The sequence below is a fragment of the Passer montanus genome, unplaced genomic scaffold (assembly GCF_014805655.1).
Source record: "Passer montanus isolate IOZ18808 unplaced genomic scaffold, ASM1480565v1 scaffold7, whole genome shotgun sequence".
Taxonomy (NCBI): Eukaryota; Metazoa; Chordata; class Aves; order Passeriformes; family Passeridae; genus Passer; species Passer montanus.
The window spans coordinates 10,460,284-10,479,008 of NW_024372147.1; the positions used below are offsets into that span (position 1 = coordinate 10,460,284).

An 18,725-nucleotide genomic window follows, 5' to 3' on the forward strand; every position below is an offset into this window, starting at 1 on the left:
AGATCTGACTCTAGAATATAGGAATATTTCTTTTATGTGCTCTGCATATTTGTGTGGAGAGCTAAGCAGTGAAATTCATGAGTGCTACACTAAGAAATTGTCTGTAACTGGACTATAATGATAAGAATAAATGTGTTTTTACAGTGGATTTTCTCTGATGTTTTAATGTCTTTCAACCGATGTAGATCAGTATCTTCATTTTTTTTTGATTTGAGCTTTCTCCCAAAAATTCCTGAAATGTTTCTCCTAGTTAATTTTTTCACACTGACAGCTAGGAATGACAATTGCACTTCCATGCCACTCCAGCTATATCTAGGTGGAGAAGATTAATTCCATATACAATGAAGCTGTCCCATCTCTCTATGGCTTCTAATTAAACTTGTAAAACTAGCTGTTTTGTTTTCAGTGGAAGAAAAAAAAGATGTTGATTACTGTGGACTGAAGTTCTGCTCAGTCTTCCCAATACAAACTGTCCCATTTTGCACAGAACTTAACAACAAAAAGCAGAGCTGTCCTTTTGGGTCTTGTAAGTTGGGTTCTGCATGAGTCATGAAATCAAAGTTAGTCTGCTGGCTCAGAAACATGTCTCTTAAAGAGTAGTTTTACAAAATGATATACCATGAAAAGCAGGCATTGGATAGAAGGTTTTCCCTTCCTTGCAGCAACAGGCTATTATGCTGTGTGTGGGAGAGAGCATATTTTTAAAGCATTTTTGTCCCTTTTTCATTTACTCATATTACCACTTACATGTTTGTTGAAGCAAGTCATTTTAGTCAGCTCTTTACTATATGTTCCTTCAAGTAAAAAAATTTCTTAACAGATTTTTTAAAGTCCATTATTATAAAGAACTAACTTTATTTCTGCTTCTTATGGGGGCCCTCTTTTTCCTCTGTGTAAACTACGCCAAACAAGACAAACTTCCTATACCACTGATATTAGTGCTATCTGAAGATTCAGGTTGAGAAAAAACATACCTTGAAAATTATCACGCTTCAGTCTACAATTCTAAGGATGGAAAGCACTTGCAGCCAAGATGCAGGGAAGAAAATTCCATTTCCTTTAGAGATCTGAGACTGTGGCTTCTGAGATACTTCCTCAGAAAGAAATAACACTAAAACTAGAACCAGAAAAGATAACTAGGTAGCAGGAGAATCTTTTTAATGTTCTGTACATTGACAGGGGAGTTTCAAATGGCGTGCAAACTGCATGAGGAGAGAATTCCTGTCAAGCCACTCAGGGAAAATTCTAAATGTACATAAGCCAAAAAAGATGCAATTTTAAAGAAGGGCCATGCCTTTAGTGGTGAAGATACCATAGTTATAGGGCATTTGTTATTAAATTTGGGAGATTGGAGAAAGACACAAAACATAACTAGTTATGACTGGAAAGAAGGGGCAGAGGAGAGAAGAATAAAAGTGAGGCATTTGGTGATAGGGATTTAGTTTGAGAGGACAAAGTCATGTAAACACAGGGACATGCCTAGCATGAATGTTTAAATTAGATGGAGTATCTCTGCTTGTGCATGGCATGTATTCTACATATACAGAAAATGGTAAAACTTAAAGGAAGATGGGAGATGTTTACACACATCTTTTCTTCTTTGGTTGGTTAGTTGGTTGGTTTTGTTTGCTTGGCTTGGGTTGGTTTGGATTTTTTTGTAAGTTTTAGCACTAATTAGCAGCCTTCCTTAGGTGGGATTAAGTATTTCTTTGGGGCAGCCCTCACAAAAATCTAAAAGTGATAACAGATGGGGATATTGCTTATAGACCTATGCTAGAAGTTAGTGTGCTGTAACTCTTGGAGATGTTATGATCTGAGATCCACACTTGAAAACAGAGGTGTTCAAAACAGTAGTGGTAGAACTTAGAAATGAGTTTAACATGGTGAAAATAGGAGGGCAAATAACATAGCTTGGATTTGCTTTTGGATGAACAGTGCTGTCTGAGCATGCTACACATATTTTTGTTGTGTCTACACAACAGGTTTACATAAGTAAAAACATAAAATAAGTCTTATAGGAAAAAAAATATAAAGCAGATGCATAAATATTAATGAGATATATGTAAAAATATTGCTCCTAAGTTATTCAATGCTATTGCACAGAGAACATTTTGTCTGGTAAAAATTGAGCAGAAATCAAAGATTAGTATTACCTTCCTATCCATGTAATAGTATAGTGGTGTGACATATTGATGTCAGAGCTGCAATCTGATAATATGGTACGATTGTGGCTACAATTTGGCTGGTTTTGAATTGTGCTGAATGCAGGTTTGATAAAATAAAAATCTTTTTGTTGTTTGCTGAGCATGACTTGCACAGAACTAAAACATTTTCTGCTTCTTGTACTGCTATGCTGGTGAGGAGACTGGAGTGGATGGGAAGAGACACAACTGGGACAGGTGACCCCAACTGTCCAAAGGGATATTCCATGCCCTGTGGCACCATGCCAGTATATAAAGTGGGGGGAAGAAGGAGGGAGAGTAGAACATTTAGAAATATGATACATGTCTTTCCAAGTAACTCTGCACATGATGGACCCTGTTCCCCTGGAGATAACTGAACACTGGCGTGCCTATGGGTAGCTCTGAATTAATTCCTTGTTTTGTTTTACTTGTGTGCACAACTGTTTCTTTCCATACTTAACTGCATTTTACTTTTCAGGTTCTCTCCACATCTGTAGGTGATTGAGCAAGTGGCTGTGTGGGGCTTAGTTTTCGATTGGGGTAAAACTATGACAGTCCTTTTTCAGCACCCAAAGTGAAGCTTAAAGGGTTTGAGATAGTGACAGATCTGATTGAGATGTACTAGATTGAATTGATATATGTTAGTGCTGTTTAGCTAATTAAGATATTACTATAACTACTATTTTTGGCAGTAATAGAGTCCTCTGGGGATTTTGAAAGAATAATGTTAGGATGTACTTTTATAAAGTATGATGTAGAATGTATACCATGATGAGTTATTGCATTTATTAGGTCATTATCAGTATAACAATTAAGTGTAACTCTGTTTCATATGTATAAGAGCAGAATGGGAGTCAAGTACAGCACGCACATGCAGATATTCACTGTTGCTTAAATTTTTTGCTTCCTTATGGTAAAAGAACTCTTAACAAACTTAAAGAAAAGTACATAATCTCAGTGATTTGGGCCCAAACTCCATGCTTCAATGGGTTTACTCACCACTGTACTGTCATATTTGAGAAACACATCTAAATTTATGCTGAAATAGCATAATTTGTATTTCTATTTAGCAGTCACTTTAATATCACTCACTTCTTCCCTTATAGAAGGATCTTGGTACAAAAGTAGTTCTTTAGTTTACTTTCCCCATTCTGAGCCCTCTTGTTCTTCCAGTGTGTATATTTACCTATAATTGACAAGATGTTGTGAGCAGTTAGGTATTACCTCATTGGCTGGCCTTTGCAAAGAAGACTCTTGATGGAGATCAAGAAAATTAACTACCACACATTTCTTAGCTTGAAATTCCCAAGAAAACAATATAAAGCAAATATTTATACATTAAAGATTAAGTACTTCAAGTCTTTTGACAGTAATTGAATGTATTTTCAAGAGAGGTTTAATTTTGATATTTTTTTTTTAATTTTACCACTGTTTGTCTCCTCTTTGTATCAAAGAATAAATATTTTATACTACTGACTTTAGGGTTGGCACAACAGTCAGAGCCACATTAAAGGCCTCCAGCTGCAACTTTAATAAGAAATACCACTCCATTAAGAAAGTTAGTTTATACACAGTGGTTTTATAACCATAGGAGTAATATTCACACATATATCATCATAGTTGCAATAGCAGATACCCTATGTCTCCCCTCAGTCCCAGTCCCAAAAGGATCAAATTATTTTGATTAAGCTGCCTCCATAATAATCTTAGAATAGCTGTTGATGTATCTGTCTAGGCATTGTATCACCTGTTAATTCTGGACTCTAAGATGACTTTCAGACTGAATTTTTAAAGGAATTAGCTGCTTGGAAAAGCACCTGAACAGCTAACCTATAGGTCCCTTTAGAAATCACACTGATGACACTTAGATGACTAAGGGTTTTGGCAAATCTACACCTATCTTCAACATACTGAAATGTCTTTCACAAGTCTTAGGGCTTAGGCATCCTTAATAACATTTAAAAACAAACAAACAAAAAAAAACCCCAAAACCAAAAAAAAATAATTTCTTGAGTACAGCAATGTACTGTCCAGAAGAGGGTTTTTTTCCCATTTTCTACATGAAATACATCATGGACATACAGTGAGAAAGTAGCAAGCTTTGGAGCTCAGAGGACGACAAATATGTTATTTAAAGAAAATATTGTTCTCACCATAAAATTCTGATCACCCAAAATACTGATACTTCTTTAAAGAACAAAGAACAAAGCTTCTATGACCTTCTGTGGTTTTTTGGTGTTTTTTTTTTTTTTTAGGCTCCAGAAAACATGAAAGGAGCAGGAGTAGGAAGTAGCTCATTCACAGTCTATAAGATTTATTAGGTGAAGTTAGAAACAAGATTCTTTTCTGTTGAGGTATTGAGAAGGTGGATATCCCAACATAGTCTTCATTCACAGTTTATCATTGTACCATACAAACTTCAGTGTCCTTGTTTTCCATTGATACTAATATAAATAAAGGAAGAAGGAATTAATTCACATTGGCCAAATACCACTGTCCGAGAAACGTGTTTGTTTTCTTAACAGATTAACAGAAGCTCAAAAACCATCTTTGATGTTAGGTTCAGTGCATAGCTGCTTTTTTTTTATTTTTTTCCTTCAGTACCTGTCAGTTTTCTTAACACCAACTCTTTATTTTTTGTCTTTTTTTAAACATTAGTAAAACATAAATCATCTTTAGATCTAGGGAAACTGACACATGTATAGAAGGTTAAACTCTTACCAGTGACTAGGTCTGGAAAGACTGTTGCCCAATACCTCTGATTTTAAGTGATACAGGAGCACAAGAGAAAAATTGGTATTTCAAGGAGTGGTTTAAGAAGGATCAGAGAAAAGAGTACCTGTTTCACAAAGAAACATGTGACTTAGCAGCAAAATATGCTCCGCCTTAGTGATGAGCCATCACAGGATGCAACTGGTTTGACTGCTTTGAAGAATAACTATTTGGTGTTGTTGCATATTTATTAGCCTGACAATGACGTCCTAAAGTTAGAAATTTGCCATGTGAAAGAAACTCTTGGTGGTTACAAATTTGGAGGTATTTAAAGATGTTATGAATTACACACTTTGAAATAGGCCTGCTTGTTTTCACTGATGTTTAACTTAAAAGAAATGCACTTTTGAATCTAAAGAATTCAGTAACCTTTTCTTTCACTTCAAAGATATGATATCCCCCTAAAGAAAATTAAGGAATTCTTCCAAAATATGATGCCCTCTTTCTCAAGTCCTCCATATAGATATTTATCAGTAAACCCTGCTTAAAACCTTTTAAGAAATCCGAAGAGTGACAAGATCAGTCACTGCTCTTAAATGTGAGCTATGGAAGTCATTCCCAGTGTTTAGATTATTCCATTATTTTCAAAAGGAGTAAATTAATAATTTACATTAATGCCACTGCTAATTACAAAATTAACCATGCAAAGTTTAAAAGATTTAATAACTTGCCGAACTGTAATTCAGCTTCTGAAACAAGAAAATTCAAAGCCTAGCTGATTTGAACACAGACTAAAATAATTTAGTGCATTTAGATTGGTTAGATCTGGTCATTGTTATTTTGTTGGCTGGTTTGTTTTCTTGCATACATTTGTTGTTTTGTTCAGGCGTTTTTTTTTATTTTTTTTGGCAAGGGAACTACATGTATAGAGCAGTAATAAGCTCTATAGTCAGTCAGGTAATGCACCCACTATATGCCATTCCTGATATAAATCCTGTAAATTCTACATTTACTTGATTTCTGCTCAGGTATCCATACTCCCAAAATTATACTTGAAAAGTCTCGATTCCACATCAGTTTCAAATATTTTTTATTTATACAGTCAAATAGCTTAAGAGTAGTTTTTTCCTCTGTCTTCACAAACTGATATGTTCTTCCCGGAAACAATCAATCCTCTCCTGTTTGGATTAACATTCATAATTTCTAATTATTGCAGGGCTAAACCCAAGATATGGTAAATTTCAGCCTTCTATATATATCTGTTGTTATTCTTAAACCTTACAGCCCTTCATACTTGTAACCACCATAAGTTTTTCTAAACAGAAATATTTTGAATACTTACATGAACATTGCCTATACAGTTTTAATGCTAGGAGTTCATATACTAGGTGTGCATACTGACAGAAAATTTGGTCAGAAAAATTGAGGAATAGGACTTTTGAACTTTTCACTCTTCAAAAACTAATATCTTAAGATATGCACATTAGAAATATTAGTATAGGTATTGCATGCAGTCAAATCCCTTATGAATATAATGCCAATTTTCAGATCAATCTGATTAAGCTTTCATTCTTTATTATGAATATTTGAAAATTATTCAATGGCATACCAAAATTCTACAGATGAGTTTTTTGTTGCAACAATATCAAGGATTCAGATGGAGGAATACTAGAGTTAAGGTTATATATAACCTACTCTGATTATTGTTATCTAATTACTATTACTTGTGTCCTACTTTACCAAAAACAAATAATAAAAATCCCCAAATCCTTAAAAAGTATATAATATTTAATAAAATGTTTTATACAGGCTGAAAACCAATGAATTTAATGTTTTGCAATATAGATTTATTTGAGCTAGTCTTTAAATGTCATTAATCTGCAAACTGATTAAAGCTTGAAAATATGTTTCAAGAACTACAAAGGTATATATTTAGAAATTGTGACCCATACTACAAATACTGAATTCTGCGTAATTGTAGACTTTCATTTATGAGATAATTTAAACATTAAATTATGAAAATTGCAATTAAAAATGCACTCTGATATGATGTAAAATGAAATTCTTTGCTGTAAGAGTGGTGAGGCACTGGAACAGTTTGCCCAGAGGAGCTGTGGCTGCCTTATCCCTTAAGGAATTCAAATCCAGGCTGGATCAGGCTCTGAGCAAGCTAGTCTGGTAGAAGGCATCCCTGCCCAGGGTGGAGCAGTTGGAACTACAAGATCATTAAGGTGACTGCCAACCCAAACCAATGTATGATTCTATGATAATGAGACCTGTAGAAAAATTCAGAAGCATATTTAATAAAGTTAAAATAGAACTACAGGAGTGTATCTATATTATTGTTTGCTAATATTTCCTTTAATGTATGTATGAGGTATTGAAAATCATAATTCAGTCTGACTATACCTATCAACAAATAAAAATATATGTAAAAAGGGAGACATGGCATTTGACAGTGACTACTACTACCAGTAATATAAAATGTTTCTTAATCTTTTTTAGATCTCTGTCCTGAGACAAAACAACAGGATGTGCCTTGGAGAAGAGTAAGTTAAAAAATTCTTTGTCCTTGCTATATTTTCATTGTAATCATAACAACTGGCTACTGTAAATTGAGTTGCAAAGAAAGAAATCTGTTATCCATTTATTTTTAGAATACTAAACCACTCCTACTGCACTGTTTGTGCAGATTTAACCTAGATTTAAGTAACTTTTTATATGGTTTTTTTCAGGCGCAACATTTTATTGAGTAGGTTGAACTTAAGCATTAAGGCTTCTTAGTAAATTACTCTCAACTATTTAAGCAGCAACAGAAAACACTCCTAGATTACTTTGTTCCTTCAGGTAACTTTACTCTAGAAAAGAGAACTGAAAGAAGATGAGTTATTCTTAAGAAAAACAAATTGTATGTGCTTAACTACCTATTAATCACTGAGTTTCTCCTTTATCTATGCCTGAAATGGTTGTTTCCTCTGTAGTGCTTGGAAAGTTTGCTCTTATTGTGAAACAAAATTACATAAACCTAATATAAAATTTACATATCTCTCTCTGTCATGTAGCATACTTAGTGTATGTTCCTGTCCAATTTTTGTATTGTTATACTTTTTATTGCTTTGTTTTACACAGTTTTGCTTTATCCCAATAACAGGTTCAGATGCCAGAGACTCAATGGCATAGCTTGAGCAGAAATATGTTAACTGCTTGATATGGAGGGAATGACTAACTGCAAAGTTTTTTTTAAGTAAAAAACCCATCACGCTGTTATTCAACAGCAAAATTTGTGCAGTGTTAGCAATATGGACTACTACTACCATGCTTCATTATAATGCTGGCTGCTAATCTTTATTTCTATATGTTAAATATACCATAAAGTTTGGAAAAAATAAAGTTACTATAATCCTGCAGTTTTAAAAGAAAAGATGACCACCTGGAATTTTGCCTGTGGTTTGGTGAGTTTAGGACTTGAATTTAGAACAAAGACTAATCCCAGTCCCTAAAGTTCTCTAGACAGGAAAATGAGTCTTGTTTCACTGCACACACAGAAAAAGAATGCAAGGGGGCAAAGGAATGAGCAATACTGGGAAAAGATCATCTATGCTGACTCCTGGGAGAATTTTTCATTTTTCTTTTCCCCGAATTTAAAAGCAATCTCCTAAAACTACAGAAATCACTTGAGGTATATCTTCAATTCATTTCAATTGTCACAGTTCCGTTCCATTCAGCACAGTGGTATTAATTTTCATCACCTCACTGCTTGAACATAAATCTTTATTACCTCAATTAATGAGTTTCATTTTTCCTTTCCTTTGGTGTGTTTTGTGAGAATACAGTATACTTTCAGTCACATTTGCAGAGCACTCTAAGAGACATCTGGCATACGATCTTCAATATTGCAGCTGCACTGTTTTCAGGCCTACTGAGTTATTTGTATCATACTCAATAAATAAATAAATGTATTTTTATTCTGTTCTTCAGTACTCCATGTTGTATCCTGATAGTGTCACTAGGTGGTCAGAAATAATGTTATACTGGCAGACAGCAAGACAAGAAGGGAAAATGCCTTTTCTAACCTTAAAGTTGTTATGTTGAAAAAATGAAATCATTCATGTGCAGTGTCTGAACAACACATTTAGAGATCAAATGGAGAACCGATATTTTCCTAAATTAAGATATTTTCACGCAGAAAACTATGCATGCAGTTGACTTCATATGGCTGCAAGCAACACTAGCAATATACTTCTAACAAAATAGGAGGGAAAAGGGATATTGAACAGTAAGATGTGAGTGTTATGTCCTAAACCCAATATTTTGGTTCAAAATGCAGTAAAATACTTTACCCATTCAAGATACAAACTGCAGCTGTCTCATAGAATCATAAAATAGAATCATACAAAAATATAGGTTAAAAATGCTAATGTTAAAATCTTAAGATCAGCAAGTCCATTAACCCAGCACTACCAATTCTGCCACTAAACCATGTCCCTAAGCATCATGTTTACTGATACTAACAGTTGAAAAAGAGATTCACTAACTTGCAGACAACTATTCCATGACAGCAGAGGTGCCATTAGAGCAAACATTCTAATTTCAGACCAAATTGAGATTACACAATAAAGCTAACATTATCTGTAGCAGAAGGTGCATAATAATTTTTGCACAATTGTAGCTCACTGGGTTAATCCTGGACTGTGCTAAAATGTAAAGCACACTAACAAAACAAAAAAATTGTTTTAATATATGTGTATAAATTATTTAATATTTGAAAGGATGATTATAAAAATATAGCTTAGGATATCAGAGAATACAATGATGAACTTCCTTATGAAAATGAAACCTTGTCTTTTTGTGGAGAAATAAAAATGAGTGAACTAAAATTTATTTTTCAATTGATTCTATACTGCTCTGAAAAATGAGAAATGTTTATTATTGACTTTAAATATTTCTTAACCATTCAGACTAATATTAAAGTCCCTTAAAAACTGTCTTACAGATAACGTGGATTGTTAAATTATAAATCTTATAGTATCTGAAAACAGGTATATTTTCATTTAAGAATTTATTTTGTTTATTGTTTTAAATCAATTTTTCAGAAATTTGAAGATGCTGAAAAAATTCTAATTGTTGGTCTGTTCTACAGCTTACCCATTTATTATATGGATAAAAATCTGTTTTTTATAATTAAATCAATCTAGATCTCTAGAATTATTACTACGAGAGTCCTAGAAATGAAATATGGGCAAATAGACAGAAAATTCTCCCTTCCAACTTTATTATCCTTCTGATATAACTAAATCATTGTTCAAAGTCAATTAAACAGTTTAAAAAGTTGAATTAGGAAACCTCTTCTCCCACTTGTTTTCTACTGAATTGCCAGCAGAACTGTTTGGTTGCAAAGGAGAATAATTTGCAAGAATGTTGAAGCTGTCAATTCAATTTTTAATATGCAATAATGCAGGTAAGAAAAAACCAAAAATAAACAATTACATATTAAAATTTTGTAATGTTAGTAATAATTTGTAAAGTACTGCTTTTATTAATGTCTTTATGACACTGCCTGTTCCAAAGAAACATAACAAAAATAATGTTATACTGATGACTTTCAGATTGATATTTTTTGAAAAGTCTTGTATGTTAAAATAAACTTGAAGAAAAAGAATCAGAGATAGAATAAAGGAAATAAACTAAAAAGAAACCAATTACACAAAAATTGGTTCACACAACAAGAGTTAGAAGTGCTAAAGTCTCCACAATTTTGACACAATCATGTGAAATGATGATTTTTCTGATTGAAATGTAACTATATCTGCATTACTTTTCAGAAATTTTTAACAGATTAGATTATATTTGGTGTTAATTAAATCATATGACAGTATTAGTTGTATCATCACGCTTCAGAATCTGTACTGTAACAAGATAAAAATTGTCTTCCTTAGGTTTCAAAGTGCTTTAAAAGCATATTTCAGTGTTAATATGCACTGAGACCTTGATGTTCATATGATTTCCAGCAGAATTCTTACAATACTCTTCTTCAGCTGCTGTATTTTGGTATGAGGTCCAGTGTATGTACATCCAAGAAATGAACAGAGCAAATTATGTGATCTTTTTGTCTGTAGAGGTAAATAGTTTTCAGTTCTTTGTCTCTTCATATATCAGATTTTCTAGTATTCCCAAATTTCTGGATTCTTTCACTGTTTTATGTAATACAATACTAAATAGAATTTGATAATATTTTAGTCCTTTCTGTTTATTTTAGTCAAAATAACAGTAAAGAGTAAATTATATTTCTATGTGAAAACAAAAGATACAAGAGAAAAATTCATCCTGAAATGTGCTAAAAACTGAGTAGAACACATCTACATCCCACCTAAATGTTAAAGAAAAATTAAAATTACATGTATATAAGGTGAGAACAATTTTATAGTCTCATAAAATGACTCTACAACATATGGCTTAAATTAATTAGTAGTAAAAAAAAACCAACCAGGTAGAAAAACACCAGTCTACATATATGTTGCTGTCTTTGAATCATTCTTTTTTCTCCTTGAGTGTTTAAAAGTCAATAAGAAATCCTAGCCCTTTATCTCTATTATATTAAGGTCCTTGAAAAATTAGCAAGTCTTTTGTTTTACATACTTTAATGTCTGTTCATTGCACTAGCAAAAGTAAAGTTTGTTAGTCTTTCTAAACCAATTTACAAAGGTTTCATGGCCCATCGGGTCTCAGCAGATAGCCTCACTTTTTTTTACACAAAATAGCACAAGATAAATGAAAAAAAAAATAAATCAGGCCACTTATATTTTCTGAAAAGAACAAACGAATCTCTCAGAGGGCAGTTCCAACCAATACTACCCATGTGTTTAGGGTGGAAATAAGCAATATTTTCAGCTGTAGGGTGGAAACCTACCTTTCTGAAAAGACAAAGGGAAGTATTTCAGTGCATTAACTAACTAAGACAAGTATCTAAATGCTTTGTAATATATGTCAGGAAACTCAACACAAAGTTTTAACATTGTAGTGATTTTGTAAAATGTATGTCTAGAGGCCTATAGACAGTTACCATTGCTGTAGGATATGAGATTTTATGACTGCATAATGAATAATGTATCTCCTGCGCAGTTTCCTTTTACATATGATCTGCTGCTGTCCACATAAGAATCCTAATCATCTTTCAAGATGATCCATGCACCAATATCTTCATCAGGAGAGATGAAATGGTAGAAGGGAAACTAGAATATCTACTGAACTTACATGTCAAGTGTTACTAAATTCATCATATATACCATGCTTCAGATGTATAAAAATCCATCTATTGTCAAATGTCTTATGCCTCTTTCTCAAAGGGCTATTTTCACTTTGCAGCCTTTATCACCCAGTCACGTTATAAGAATAATAAAAAAGTAATACATTTGGGTTTGATCTTTCTCGGTTTTGCAATTTAAGACAAAGTTATAAGATTGCATACAAGATTAATCTCAGCTTTTACAGTTATGATGTCTTCATATAGTTTCTGTTAATTGTTTCATTATTTACTTTTACCACATTGGAGGGGATTGGAAGTGTGATGGCAATAATGTGTAATTCTGTGCAGATTAACAGTTGGTACTAAAGGTAAAGTTCTGAATTAACAAACTGAAACTAGTGTCATTTCATGCAATTACCAGTTTCATTTTTATAGTGTCAAGACAAATGTAGAGAAAAACCATGACAAAACTTTTTCTCCTCTTGTACGTAATACATGTCTGTGGTCAGTAAATTAGAGGTGAAGCAGCTACCCTCAGATGGCTTCTTTGTCATATCTGGAAGAGAGAGATGTTGCAGCATTGTTTGGCTCCTGAGGCCAGCAGTCAAGTGCTTGTCTGCAGCAAAAGTTCCTACTGTTTACTCACTCTTTTCTTTTCTTAATATTCAGAATGTCGTAACTGAAATATTTTCTGACATTTCCTAGTTTTAGTTAGGGCCAAAACTCCAATTCTGTAAAGTTTACACTTATGGAAATATCTCTGAAGTTTGGATATGAGGAGGTCAGTTGAAGAATTCAAATACTTTTACCTAGATAAAAGCCTTTTCCTGCATACTTGAAAATCTACAGCTGAGTGTCCATGTTCAAAACATATTAAAAGATAAACAGTTAGTAATATGTTATGAAGAAAAGTAAGACAATATAGTTTTTGTCCAAACTAGTAGTGTTTCAAACTGTCCAAAGTAGTGTTTCAAATCTGTAATATGGCAACAACAGCAAGAAGGCAAAGTGAGGTAAGTGTAAAAGTTCGCTCTTAATGATGATGTTTGCATAAGCACCATAGCATATGCTTTAGTAGATCCCACAGAAGCTAATTATGTTTAAGTTCTGTGCTGTTTTGCAAATTTTTTTATTAGATTTTTTCTTTCTTATTGTGGTGTTTTTCTAAAAAAGGAAGGAAACACTAGGAACACAATACTTGAAATAATCATCAGATAAAATTAATTTGATACAGTTATCAGTAGATAATTGGAGACATACAAAATGTGGTATTTTGCCTCTGCCAAAGAGATAAACATTTTACATTATGCAATATAAACAGTATTATTTTCCTGTAGTGCAGAATTTTTCCTTGTCATTCTGTTATTGTGGATCAGACAGCCAATTTTTTTCTTTTCCAGCATTAGTGTGTCTGTATGTTTACTCATGAATGGCTTCTAAATGGTTTGTTTTGCCAGTCTTGTATTACTACGGAAGACTATTTTCAAACACTTTATTCTGTGTGTGATTTGAAACTCAATCCCAGAAAAAAAAGAGACGCCACTAATCAAATATTTAAAAAAAACCCTGAAATAATCTTCTCTATTTTATAATCATAATGGCAGGAAGCTCAATATTTCTGCTCAAACAAAAAGGCTGGTATACATATTTACCAAAGGCCTTATGATGTTTGCAGTCGACTTTGCAGAAGACAACATTTATAAAACCTTTACAGAGTCTGGCAGGCGCCATGGATTCTCCTGGGGATTAGTTTTATTCAGATATTGTCTTTCATTTGAACTTCAAACATTTTTTTCTTTTTTTTCTTTTTCTTAGAGATTTTTAATAAGTTTTGGAAATTAAAACCTTTTTTATTTGTGTCATTATAATACCTACTTTGAATTTACTTATGGGAAATAAATCCCAGTAAAGCGAAAGACTATTGCAATTTTTAAGAGGTGAAAAAAAGACAAAGAGGTATAAATGTAGTTTGAATCACTGAAAGAACTAAAAGCATGAGCTATGCCATTGGTTTTTTTTTGTTTCTGTTTTTGGAGTTTTTTGCCCTGAATAAATAAAAGGCAGGTATTTTCTAGTATTTGTATTTTTCAATATCTAGTCCTACAAAGACCATACTATATTACAAAACCACAAAATATTGTTTTTAGTAAGACCTAATCTTACCAAGAAAAATCAGTTTAGGGTTTCATTTTGCAAGAGAAAATTAAGATATGAGGAAGATACTCAACTGATATTGTTTCTTTGTGAAACCCCACACATACGTGAAACATTTAGATCCTTCCTTTGTAGATTCTGGATTTTGGAAAAACACAGAGAATTTAGGAAGTAAATCACAATGGTGTTCAGAAAGAGGGTCATTAGAAAGATACTTATAAAGTGTTGCTCTTTTGATGCTGTTTGTATGTAGAAAATGTTTTTAATTCAATACTACATCTTAATGTAAGGATAATGCAAAATGAAAATGGAAAAAAACTCTGAAGTTTCAATAGCAGTATTCAGGCTCTCAGAAATATTCTACTATAGAATACTAGAATATTGTAGTATTTTGAGAAAGAGGATTATATGTTATTTATTTTTTAACTGATAAGCACTCTTTTTCTCTTTGTTTCTGAAAGGGAAGACTTAGAAGGATCTTCCATCCTCTCTGGTTTACCACAACACTCTTAGGTACTAAATAAAACAGATGTCAGCAAATTATTTTGCCCACTTTTATTTTCCTGGAGCAGATAAGAATCTCCTCAGAATCTGGACCCTCTGACAACTGAATAGAAGTCTGTCCACCTTTTTACTTGTTTGTCATTCACTCTAGGACTCTTTGATAAATGAGACTCGTGTCCTTTCAGCAAGGCTTTTATCTGTTTTCTACTGAACCATAGACCGCAGCTCAGTCCCATAAATTTCCACACTGCTAAATTTTCCAGTTAAATCCTTCTCACCCAGCAGCCCACTGGAATGCTGTGCCTGGTGGATTCCTCTGTGCTAGTCCTGCTTCTGACTGTTTCTAATTAGGGTCTTAAAAACAATTTTTTTCATTGATTATAAGCATTGTTGCCAAAGAAACTCTGCAGTACACTTACAAGTACAGAAGAACCATTCTCTCAGAGGGATGAGGTTTGAGAGGAATGAGGGAAAAATGAAATATCCAAACTGAAAACCAAAAACTTTGGTTTTGATGTACGGGTAGAAAATAATTTTATTTTTAAAAACTAGTAAATTATTAATATAAATGTATTTTTTGTCTCTCAGGAAATTCTCTTTTTCTTGTAAATTTCTATCCAACTTCAATGAAGCAGAATTTATAATTCTAACTACATTAGCAGAATGATGCATCATGACTTTCCTGCATTTTAGAGGGCTATGCTAATGCTTTATCCAAAAGAACTTGAAATATTGTTGATTTTTTTTTTTTTTTTTTTTTTTTTTTTTTTTTTTTACCATTATAAAGAACAGTCTGGAGATCTTAAAATGTAAAAGGGAGAGAAACACTGATCTATGGCTAAATGTAAGGTAACTATTTCAAAATTTTCTCTGTCATAAACAATAACATCTGTATTTAAGGAATAAATCACTACCGGCACAAATCTGGGAAACTTAATTTTGATTGCCATTATATGAAACAGAATATTATGGGCTAGTTCAGGTTACCGTTTGAGGGCTACGGAGGAATACATTTGGGCAGGTAGCTCGGTTTGCAAGCTGCTGACTGAGTTGCAGGTTCAGCTCTCGGGGCTGGGAGCTCCAGGCAAGAGGAGGTCAGTGAACTGCTGACCCTTTGCACAAAAAGATGTGCAGGGACTTGTGGCACCATCCAGGTGGGTCGACACTCAGAGATATGGCCAGGGCCGAAGTGACTGGACACTCAGCTGGAAGAGCGAGACCTTCATTCATACAGACTGAGGGTATGAAAGCCCAGGGATTCCTTTTCTCGGAGTCCCTCCCAGGAGGCACCCAGCTCAATCGGCTATTTTGTTATTTTACCATAATTAAATTTTAAGGATCTGAACACCTAAGACTCTTCTGTGGGAAACCTGGGGTTGAGCTGGTGTGGAAACCTGGTCTGACTGTGCAAGGTGTGGAGTGTAGCTGTGAAGTGGTGTAGTCCCAGCTCAGGGGTGAGACAGACTGCCAGAGCAGTTCCTGAATGGATGGGCAGGGAAATGTCCTTAACAGGGCAACATCTAATCAGCCTTTCTGTCCTTACTACAAAAGCACACATGAAATGCAGGTTATTTCCATGTTTAATTAGTCCTTTTATAGTCTACAGAAACATAGAAGACTTAGAAGAAATAAGTACTGGAGAAAGTTTTTCTGCCCAGGAGTTCACTACAAAATACAGAAATAAGTGACAGTGTAAATGAATTTGAATATTCATATCTTACTTACAGAAATATCCAATGAAATGGAAGATTGATTTTTTTTTAACTAAAAGAGAGCATTTTCCCATTTTCTGACACCAATTAAAAATCTAAGCTCCTCCTAGAATAATATCTTCACTTTTGAGCTATTCAACAATGGAGAGTACTAACTGAGTGGAAGAGAATCCACACTTTATTTTTTTAAATGTTATATAATCTTATATTGTTAGTGGAATTCAAAGAGAATGATGGTACATAATATACACTAAAATATATACTCTTATTGTTCATTTTCCTACATGCAGTAATATTTGAGTTAACTGTTCATTTTTGTGCATGAAACTTTTTCAGATGCATTTAAAAGAGTAACTTTACAGAATCCGGGGAATTTTTCTTATCTATAAAACCAGTAATATTTTCAAAGATGCTGTGTAATTAAGCATGGTCTTCCCTACCTGTGTAAAAATCCTAAACCAAACGGTGTGTTTCCAAGGTATTTCTCCAAGCACTTTAGAACATTTCCAAGTCTTACTTACATCTAATGATTCACCAATTGGTCTGGAATTTCCTATTTTTCGTCTTATTTCCCTTTTTTTTTTACTTGCTAATTATTGCTTAGATCTAGAAAATCTCCTCCTTTTTACTCCTAAAAGTAGTGGTGGAATTCAGGTGCAGGAGCTTGAGATAGATCAAAATTCAAAGACAAAAATAGAAAACATTTAAAAAGATAGTTTGTCTGTTTAATTCAGTCTGTAAATTAGGGGAGGTTTTGCAGTATTGTCTGCAAATTTATCTATAACTACAGAAACCTTTGTAACATGATTTCCGATCAAGCACTTCTGTTTGTGTGAAGGTTTGTGCATGAAATTTATATAAAAAGATAATCTTAGAGGTCTAAGTGAACATGAAAAAGAAAATGAAAGTGGAAAATGGACTTGGTTATATTATTTGCTCAATTAATAGCTGCATTCATTTCTGAACCACAGTAGTTTTCTTTTCTTTAAACTGGTTTTATTTCAAAGCAAAATTTAAAGAAATATAATGTAGAAAAAGTTCTTTAATGAGTGAACAAAATGAAAGTCTAACTTCCAAGTTTTCTTTCTGTCAGCCACATGCAGTCAGATATGGAATAGGCTTGCTGAATTACATTCTTCAGCATTATTCAATGCATACTAGTCCCTGCATTGCTATGAGTAATAGCATTACTAAGCAGTAACATTAATTCATTGATTTCTTTAAAATAACTTTAATTCTAAACAGTCTCTGATTTGTTATTGACTTTTTTTGAAAGCTGTGCATAGTTCAGCTAATCTATACTTCATGTTGTACCTTTTATTACTGTATTTAATTTTTTGTTTTGGTGAGATTTGATATGTTTCATATCCTTCTTCCTTTTTGGATGCTCTTTTAGGAATATTTTTCTCTTACTAATCAGGCAAAAGTTTTTATTTCAACTCTTCCAATAAATCTTAATACAAAGTTCTACAGAATTTTTTTTCAATTTATATAATCAATAACAAAATCTGCATCTTCTGATTCAAGTCTGCCAAACTGATTGTGGGGGCACTTCACTTGGGGTAAGAGGTTTTCCCACTTGGATATTTGTCAAGAATGAAGGTGCTAACATGGTAATCAGTTATTTGCAGAACACTGGCAGACAAATCTAATTTTCAGTACTTTCCGTTTTTTTACAAATTTTCATTGTTTTTTAATAATAGTTGAAGTCACTTTAACTTTTTACCATTAATTGAAGAAAGAGAATTCAAACAAGGTTTAAAAATCTTCTGTGAGGAAAGAGAAAGGACAGATAAGAAAAGCAAACATTCCTGCATGGACCATTTAGTATAAGTGGTGTGAAGTTGTTTTGAATTATGCAAGGCTGAATCTGTCTCAAGGCTCTGAAGATGAAAATTCCCTTAATGACTCAAATGCCCAAGAGCTACAACATTAGATTTCTCAGAGCAGTGAAGGAAATCTTGTGGTTGATGTAATATGTTGTATTTCTTCAAACAGCCACAATAGAAAGAATTTTCAGAGGAAAACAATGAACAAAATATGTGAATAATTCTGGGGATAAAATGAAACATGTTAGATATCTTATTGCACTACAATGGGAAATTGCCCTCATTAGATAATAATCTTATGGTAAAATACAGAAGAAAGAAGTGTCAGGGACAATATAACACACTGGGAACCTTTCACAAAAGAAACCCAGATCACTGCATCAAATGC

The 18,725-nt window shown here is 33.2% G+C and overlaps 1 protein-coding gene across 1 annotated transcript in view; it reads left to right on the top strand.

The window, feature by feature from the left end:
* PTPRD (protein tyrosine phosphatase receptor type D) overlaps positions 1 to 18,725 on the top strand; it is a 1,150,086-nt gene that overhangs the window by 364,838 nt on the left and 766,523 nt on the right. Inside the window, exon 5 of the mRNA XM_039729799.1 lies at positions 7,401 to 7,444. The gene's annotated coding sequence lies outside the window, so the exon portion shown is untranslated. The remainder of the gene's footprint in view (positions 1 to 7,400; positions 7,445 to 18,725) is intronic.